This window comes from Trypanosoma cruzi, genomic scaffold (assembly GCF_000209065.1).
Source record: "Trypanosoma cruzi strain CL Brener 1047053516455 genomic scaffold, whole genome shotgun sequence".
Taxonomy (NCBI): Eukaryota; Euglenozoa; class Kinetoplastea; order Trypanosomatida; family Trypanosomatidae; genus Trypanosoma; species Trypanosoma cruzi.
This window is the reverse complement of record NW_001849413.1, coordinates 1-7,728: the sequence shown is the minus strand read 5'-3', so window position 1 is coordinate 7,728 and position 7,728 is coordinate 1. Positions and strand designations below refer to the sequence as shown.

The window sequence follows — 7,728 nt, the reverse complement described above, 5'->3', positions numbered from 1 at the left end:
GGAGTGTGCGGCCTCAGTGTGGAACACTTGCGCTCTCCTCTGCGCCGACACACACACCGCTAGGAATAAATTTACTACGCAGAGAATAATTTGTCTTTGTTTTCTTTTAATGTTTTTCATTTTTACCTTGCTGCTTTAGGGCAACCACCATGGACGTTTTTTCTTTTCTACTCTTCCCTCTTTTAATTTTTTCTTCTGCGCTCTTCCTGTGAGGGGTGCCGTGTGTTTCCCGCCCAACTGCTCCACTCGCACACCCACCGACACGCTCATGACGACGGCCCTGTGCGCCTCGCCTGCTGCACGCATGAGGAGGGGCCGCGACGAACGGCGCGCTGAGGGAGCCGTGACGTGTGGGCGTGCGACGAGGGCCTCTGGGGCGGAGTACACATTTCTTTCCCTCTTGTTTTGTTTTTGCGGCCAGGGCGGGCAGACACCCGCAGCGCCACACACACACACCCTGCCGCCGTGTTTTTCTTTTTTTTCTTGCTGCGCTCACTCTCCCGATGGAGTGACGCGACTCCCGTCATGTCTGCGTGCTTCTCTCAGTCCCCACACACACGAGTGACTGTGCTCTGCGGGCCGCATTCACATGCCACTGAAAGGGCTGAGGGGAGCAGCAACACGCAGATGACCCCATGAAATATAAACGATATGCGGACACATGGAGGGTCGGACGGTTGAAAGGCATTTAACTATTTAATTTTTAATTTGCGGGCAAAATATACAAACAGTTTGGTGGGTTCACACGGTAAACAGTTGAAATGTTTCTTTTGTGTGTAGTTTTTCTTTTCTTTTTTTTTTTTTTTGTGTGTGTGTGTGGTTTTTTTTTTTTTTTTTTTCTTTTTTCATCTTTCCTTTTTTTTTCTTTTCTTATTGTTTCCAAAGTGTGAGGTGTGGAAGGGTGAAGATGAATTTTTTTAAAATTTTAATAAATTTTTTATGAATTGCCGCTGCTTTGTCTGCAGTGCAATATCATGAGCTTGAGCAGTCTTTTTCCCTTTATTTCTGCCATGCACCTCTGCTGTGCATTTGTGTTTGTGCGTCCCTTCACATGCTCTGCTCCTGTTTTTACTTCTTTGCCTCGTGCTTCTGCAGGCACACACAACCACATGCACACACAAAATGCACATTGCAGTGGATTTTGATGCTTCTTTTGTAGCGTGTGCTGGCGGTTGCGGGTGGCTGCTGCTTCCTTTAGTGGGCATGAAGGGAAGGAGGAGAGAGGGAGTGCGCACCGCGAGTCACTCTTCCTGCGGGTGTGATGCGCGCGGTGGGCTGCGACTGCTGTGGAGGGCCGCATCTTTTGGTGTGCGCTTCTCCGCCGTTGTGCCGTGCGTTTGCGCATGTCATTTGTTATGCGCGTGCGTGCTGGGCATGTTTTTCCGGAGCGTTAGGCGGCCACCATCTGTCTATGGCGGTTTGTGTGAGTGGGCACGTGCGGATGAGGGTCGGGGCGTATGGAATGAAGGAATGGCTTGGGGAAAGGGGAATTCAATTTGGAGGGTATTTGGACCAGATTCATTTGGCTGCGGTGGACACATGCACGACGGATGTGTTTCCGCATAATGGGAGAGGATGCGACAGGATTGTCCGAAGTGGCCCGTCAATGCAATTCGGGTTTTATAGCACTGGGGCACAGTGGTCTTCCTGCAATGGCTGGTGACGGCCTCTAGTGGACCGGTGTATTTATGCCGCTGCTGCTGCTCGAGGAGGCGTAGAAGTGCGATTTGAGGTGAGCGGCGGAAGGGCCACACACCCCGCAGTGACGGTCGTCGTTGGCCCACCGGGTGCCTCTGAAGGTTTTGTTGGATGCAACGTCCTTATGCCCGTCTCCGGATGGCGGCATCCCTGATGCAGCCAACGAACGGGGCTGGGAGCGACTGTGAGACGCAAGCACGTGTGGATGTTCGGAGCGGCCGGCGCACCGCACGGTGAGGGCCGGACCTAGAAAAGGGACGCCGCGTGGGACATCAATCCTCACTGCAGCGACCGCCACCGAATTCGGATTTGCTCGCACCTTCTGCGGTCCCTCTTCCTCCCCTCACTTCTGTGCCGAGGACTCTGCCGCGGGATCCAGCAGCGCGATGTTTGGCCGCAGGAACATGGCCCGAACAAATGTCTTGTGGGAGGGGGATGTGCACTGCGACGAAAAGTAAAAGAAAAAAAATGTTGCGAGACGACCACCACCACCAGACCGGAGTGAAGTTGTGTTTTGTCCACTTGCGCGAGGGCGGCTTGCCACCTGGTCCGTTGGGAGGATTATTTTTTTTGCGTCGTTGCGCTCTCTTTTTATTCCGCTGCGTTTTCTTGCGGAACTGCGAAGGGAGATTTGCAAGAAATTCCTGCGAGGCGTCCGTGCCGTCGTCGGAAAAGCGGATTCCCCCTTGAAAAACGCTACTTTTAAATTTGTTTTGGGCGGGGAGTTCCTGTCGATTCAACGCGACTTTGTTTTGCGTATTTGATGCGTATGTTTCCGAGCGGATCGATCAGTGCTCCCAGCCCACTCGGATGTGGTGTGCGCGTCGACGTGAAGGTGCCTGTCAGCCGTTTTATTGCCTCCCCCGCTGTGGCTGCCGCCGCTGCCTTCTTTCCTTCCTGAGGTCCTGCGGCTTCTTGACAAGATGTTTTGGAGGAGGCGTTGCCGCTCTTATCGTCCATGGTATTTTGATTCTGGTGTCGCGGTCCGGAGACATTGAATGAGATGTTTTTTTTGCCCTTTTGTTTTATTTATCCTCTCTGCCTGACGGTCAGTTCTACACAAACGTGCTCCTCGGCACCTCAGTTGGTGCTGGCGGGTTTGCTCACAGTTGTCACTGGCAATCGCATGCGCCAACTCTTCTCTGCTCCTTTTCAGTGTCGCATTTTTCGATTGATTGACGGACGCCATTCTGTCCGGCGTGCCACTTTGATTGGATTGTGTGGGACTGCTCGCCAACGCCATCGGAGAAAGCAGGCCGACTTTTTCACGTATTTGATTCCGTCTTGCGCGCAGGTATTTTTTTTACTTGCTCTGTTGGGCACTCAAACATCGAGGAGTCCGGAACTATGCGTGTGTGGAATTCTTCCTGCCATGTGAGCTGCGGGCAACACCGAGGGGGTGCCACTTTGACTCCGCAGAGTTATTGTTTTTCTTCACAGGGTTGGCAGGGAAATTCCATGCAGCCTGCCACTGCTGCTGTGTCCTCAAATGCTGCTCCATGCGAAGTAAAGTACTTCAGCGAGTGAGTGTGTTGATTGGGTTTGTGTGCACTTTGATTCTGTTTGCTACTTTGTGTGGGCACGCAATAATTGAGTGGTGGGAGAATGGAGCGGGGCGATGCATGGCTGCGTCTCGCCTATCGTTCACTGCACGATGGTGCGGTGCACATTGTGGTGCTGACTCTGCGATGTGACTGCGGTCTCCTGTGCGGCAATGGCGGTGGGTGGGGGAGGTTGCTCGCCCGCTGCGGGACGGTGGGATTGTGCATCCTTTTTATTCTTTTGTGAAGATGCGCACTTATTTTTAGTGTTGGTAATGGGGCAAACAGACAGACAACGTGAATAAAACAAAATAAAAAAGGGCGATAATGTGGCGGTGCTGTGGTCGATTGCACGTTGCGTTGCTGCGGGGGCGGTGGGCCTTGACTGTTTCACCGACAGGCGTTGCAGTGCGGCTGCATGGCGCACCGACCGCCCCGCCGTGCGAGTGCCACGCCCAACGTCATTGGGACTGCGGGAGGAAACCGCCGCGACTGTCCTTTGGAGCCAGCGGCACCTGCTGGCCGCAGTTGGGCGGTGCGAGTGGGATGCTTCATCGCACGGGTGTTGTGATGGCACCTTACCGCGGCATCCCCGGCGATGGTTCCGACGCTGCAGCTCGACATGTGGCGGGGAGTGAAGTGTGGCCGCAGTGGACCATGAGAAGCACCGTAGAGGAAATCCTGCAGGAGGGAAACACTAGCAGCACCGACATGAGGCTGAGTGATTTCCTTTGGAATTATGTTGGCGGCAGGGTGGCCGTTGATGAAAGACTACAATGTGACGATGGAGATGTTTGTTCAGGAGCCGGATGATTACGTACAAAATCAGTGGCTTCTTGAAGAAATTCTTAACTTAACCGCGTACCAAGCGCTGGAGGCCATTACTAAGCCGCTTCACGAAGGTGTGTTTTCTCTCGAGCAATGGAGGGACTATGAAGGAAAGGATACGATCACTCCTCTTGTAAAGGGAAAACTAAACGGAGTACTCACTCAGATACAGAAAGCAGAACGGCTTGAGGCGGAGGAAAGAGCGAAGCGTGAGTAAGAAAGATCAAGACGAGCGCAAGAAATGAAATTTACCATTTCCACTAGTATCGAAGATGTACTGTTTAAAGGAGGATTCCGCGTCAAGGAAATGAGGCTGAATGATTTTCTTACAGTGATATTTGGCGGCAGAAGCATTTTGCGCGCCAATCGGAGTGTCTTACTGAGGGATTTTTTCAGTGATCCCACGAGGTATATCCACGATGCGGGAGTATTGAACGAAATACAGGCAACAGGTGCTTATGCGAGGATGGAGGAGGCTGTAAGGGATGAAATAATCTTCGAAGAAGATCGAAGTAAGCTTCGCGATAAAGGTGTCATCAATCTACTTGGGTGGTCAGAAGCTGCTGCAAACGTAAAAACAACTGTTCATAACAACAATAAAAACTCATTGGATGCAGCCCTTGAGGAAGCGAGGAACCCAACGACGACGAGTACACCGATATACCTGGAGGGATGCTACGAGTCTGTGTACAATGCGAAGTGGCACCATTTGGTGGAAGTTCCTGGCGGCGAGGGGACGGGAATGGATGTGGAGGAGGGGGAACCACCGCAGTCATAAACGTACAAGGAAGTTGGCCGAACCCTCGAAAAGAATGACGGTGTGGAGCAGTCCGGTGCACCGCGTTCCAGGCTGACGGTGCTCACCTCGGACAAGGCATGGCCGTACACGTGGGGACAAGGGCTGAGTGAATTTATTCCTGACTGCTATGTGAACTGTGAGGTGGAGCGAGTGTGGCAGATTGTGAAGGACTATCTCACCGAATGGTTCAGCAGTCACGGTAAGAACAAACCTTCGCCTCAGCCGCGTGTGTTGATTGGGACGCCCGGGATCGGGAAGTCGATGAATGCCGGTTCGTACCTCCTCTATCAGCTGCTGCACTGCGATTTGGAGGAACTCCCAATGGTTGCGTACCTTATTGCGGATCAAACGTTTCTGTTTGACAAGACCGCCAAAACGGTGTCACTGTACACGAGTGAGGCCAGTATTCTGAGTATTTTGGGCGGCTTCTCTCGGCGTGGTGTGAAAGGGTATATTATCTACGACGTGGCATTGAAGGGTCATCAACCGCCTGCTGGTTTGCCTTGCAAGGGATGGGGCATGATTGTGGTGACACCACCAGACAAAAACAACTACGAATCGTGGGCGAAGCTGGTGCGAGCGAAACAAATCATAATGAATTGCCCCGAAGAAAACGATGTGAAGGCAATGTGCGTTTGGATGAAGCACAATCGGCAGCTTGCGGAGGAAGAAGCGGAATACTGGAAGGAGGTGAGGGGTCGCATGAATAAAGTGGGACCACTTCTTCGCTACATCTTTGATGACAGCGAATACAATGATCGGATTGACTCGTGCGAAAGTACAGTTAAAAAACTGAACCTTTTTGATAACAACTATTACTCTATTTTGGGGACTAATGAAGTGTGTGATGATAGCCACATCTCTCACAAACTTGTAAGGATCGTACGAGTACGAGGACGAAAAAATTCCGAATTGCCTTTGAATGCACTGGTATCTTCCTATCTCGGAAATTTAGTGACATGCAAGTTGGCGGAGTTAATAGCGCCGAATGATTTTATTTTACTCGTATTGGCCCTCATGGACGACCTCTTATCGAAAGCCCTTGAAAAGTATTCCGTGTTTACATCTTTGAGCGAGGCCTTTGTAAATGCAATAATACCGAAACTCAAGGAGCTGAAAATAAAAAAAAATGCTCCACCACATCTCTGTGCGCTGGAATTGCGTCCACATGAGCGCCCTCTCAAGCCCTGTCTTTTACGGTGCCTGGAAAATCTTGATAGTAAGATTAATATAGAGTATCGGGTGTTGTACAAACCGGTGGCCCAAAACTTTCCGTTGGTGGACGCCTTTTTCTTTTTGGACTCAAATCCAATGACGGTGGTTGGGCTGCGGATGACTACGGCGGGTGGGCACCACACCACCGCCAGCACTGTGAGGCAGTTCACTGAGTGCCTGGCGGAATATTTTGAGGGATGGGAGGAATCATCTCAAGGATTGTCGTGGGAGATTATTTATGTGCAACAGGCAGACAGCACGCCGATGAATGACTGGCAGAGATGTGATGTCGTCGATGCCAATAATGTGAGCGACGCGGAACACTATGAAATAGCGGCGTTCTGGAGGGAGAAGGCGCGCCAGTACCGAGCAGCAGTATCATCCGCTGACGCCAGAAGAAAGAAAGCTCTCCGGGGTGAGGAAAAACGAAATAGGAGAAAGAATTAGGGAATGAAAGGGGTAGTTTTGATTTCTGGTAAAAAAAAAAAATGTGGGAGTTATATATTTTTGGATAATTGTGCGTGCATACAGTGCAGGTGCACCCGCACCAGGCGGCAGTATATCGCACAGATTTCAGAGATGACCAACGCTATCGACAATACCATAACAAAAAAAAAAAAAAAAAAAAACAGTATGGGGAATGATGAGGGAAGCTTGTTTTTTGCTCAAAAACATTAGGGGACTTTTATGGGCTTTCATAATTGCGTTTATAAAAGATATAAACGGAGAATTGCTCTATTGTGGGAGAATTATTGTAACCGTTGCTTTCGCAGTTTTCCTACATTTTCCATTTTCCATTTTCTTTTTTAATTTTATGGGGCCGATCATTAAAAAGAGGCATCTTCAAGGGATTAAAAACGGACAAGTTCTATTGTGGAAATAGCGCGCTCCTTGTGACCGCATGGAGTGAGGCGCCGCGTCATGGGTGGATGAGGATCCGTTTCCGCGTGTGGCTCTTTGGATGATTGCTCGCTCCGTGTGCGTTGTGTTTGTTGGCTGCGGGCTTTGTCCGTATCCCGTTGGCTGTGGGATTGAGCTGGAGGCGGTGGCGGTGTGTGCGTTTGTTGAGGCCGTCTCGCAGTTTACGCACGTAGTGAGCCACAACCGTTGTGAAAGGCCGCATCTTCTCAGTATGAACTTATTGCCGTTGTGCGGTGTGTTTGAGCATGTTTTTCGTTATGTGCATGAGCGCTGGATGTTTTACCGGAGCGTAGGGCGGCCACCATCTGCAATGGCGACAATTTGTATGGTTGAGCGCGCGTGCGGGTTAGGGTTAGGGTTCGGGTTCGGGTTCGGGTTCGGGTTCGGGTTCGGGTTAGGGTTAGGGTTAGGGTTCGGGTTAGGGTTAGGGTTAGGGTTAGGGTTAGGGTTAGGGTTAGGGTTAGGGTTCGGGTTAGGGTTAGGGTTAGGGTTAGGGTTAGGGTTAGGGTTAGGGTTAGGGTTAGGGTTAGGGTTAGGGTTAGGGTTAGGGTTAGGGTTAGGGTTAGGGTTAGGGTTAGGGTTAGGGTTAGGGTTAGGGTTAGGGTTAGGGTTAGGGTTAGGGTTAGGGTTAGGGTTAGGGTTAGGGTTAGGGTTAGGGTTAGGGTTAGGGTTAGGGTTAGGGTTAGGGTTAGGGTTAGGGTTAGGGTTAGGGTTAGGGTTAGGGTT

The 7,728-nt window shown here is 51.0% G+C and overlaps 1 pseudogene, besides 9 other annotated features; it reads left to right on the top strand.

Moving 5' to 3' along the window:
- Window positions 1–6,229: part of a sequence feature (areas not merged during assembly with more than two copies in the genome that could not be assigned to a particular haplotype) that runs on past the window's edge.
- Window positions 781–872: a sequence feature (A-rich).
- Window positions 911–941: a sequence feature (AT_rich).
- Window positions 3,567–6,527, top strand: Tc00.1047053506345.30 (annotated as a pseudogene).
- Window positions 6,230–7,116: a sequence feature (haploid, Esmeraldo-like haplotype).
- Window positions 6,690–6,710: a microsatellite.
- Window positions 7,117–7,728: a sequence feature (areas not merged during assembly with more than two copies in the genome that could not be assigned to a particular haplotype).
- Window positions 7,160–7,348: a repeat region.
- Window positions 7,346–7,728: a microsatellite.
- Window positions 7,394–7,728: a repeat region.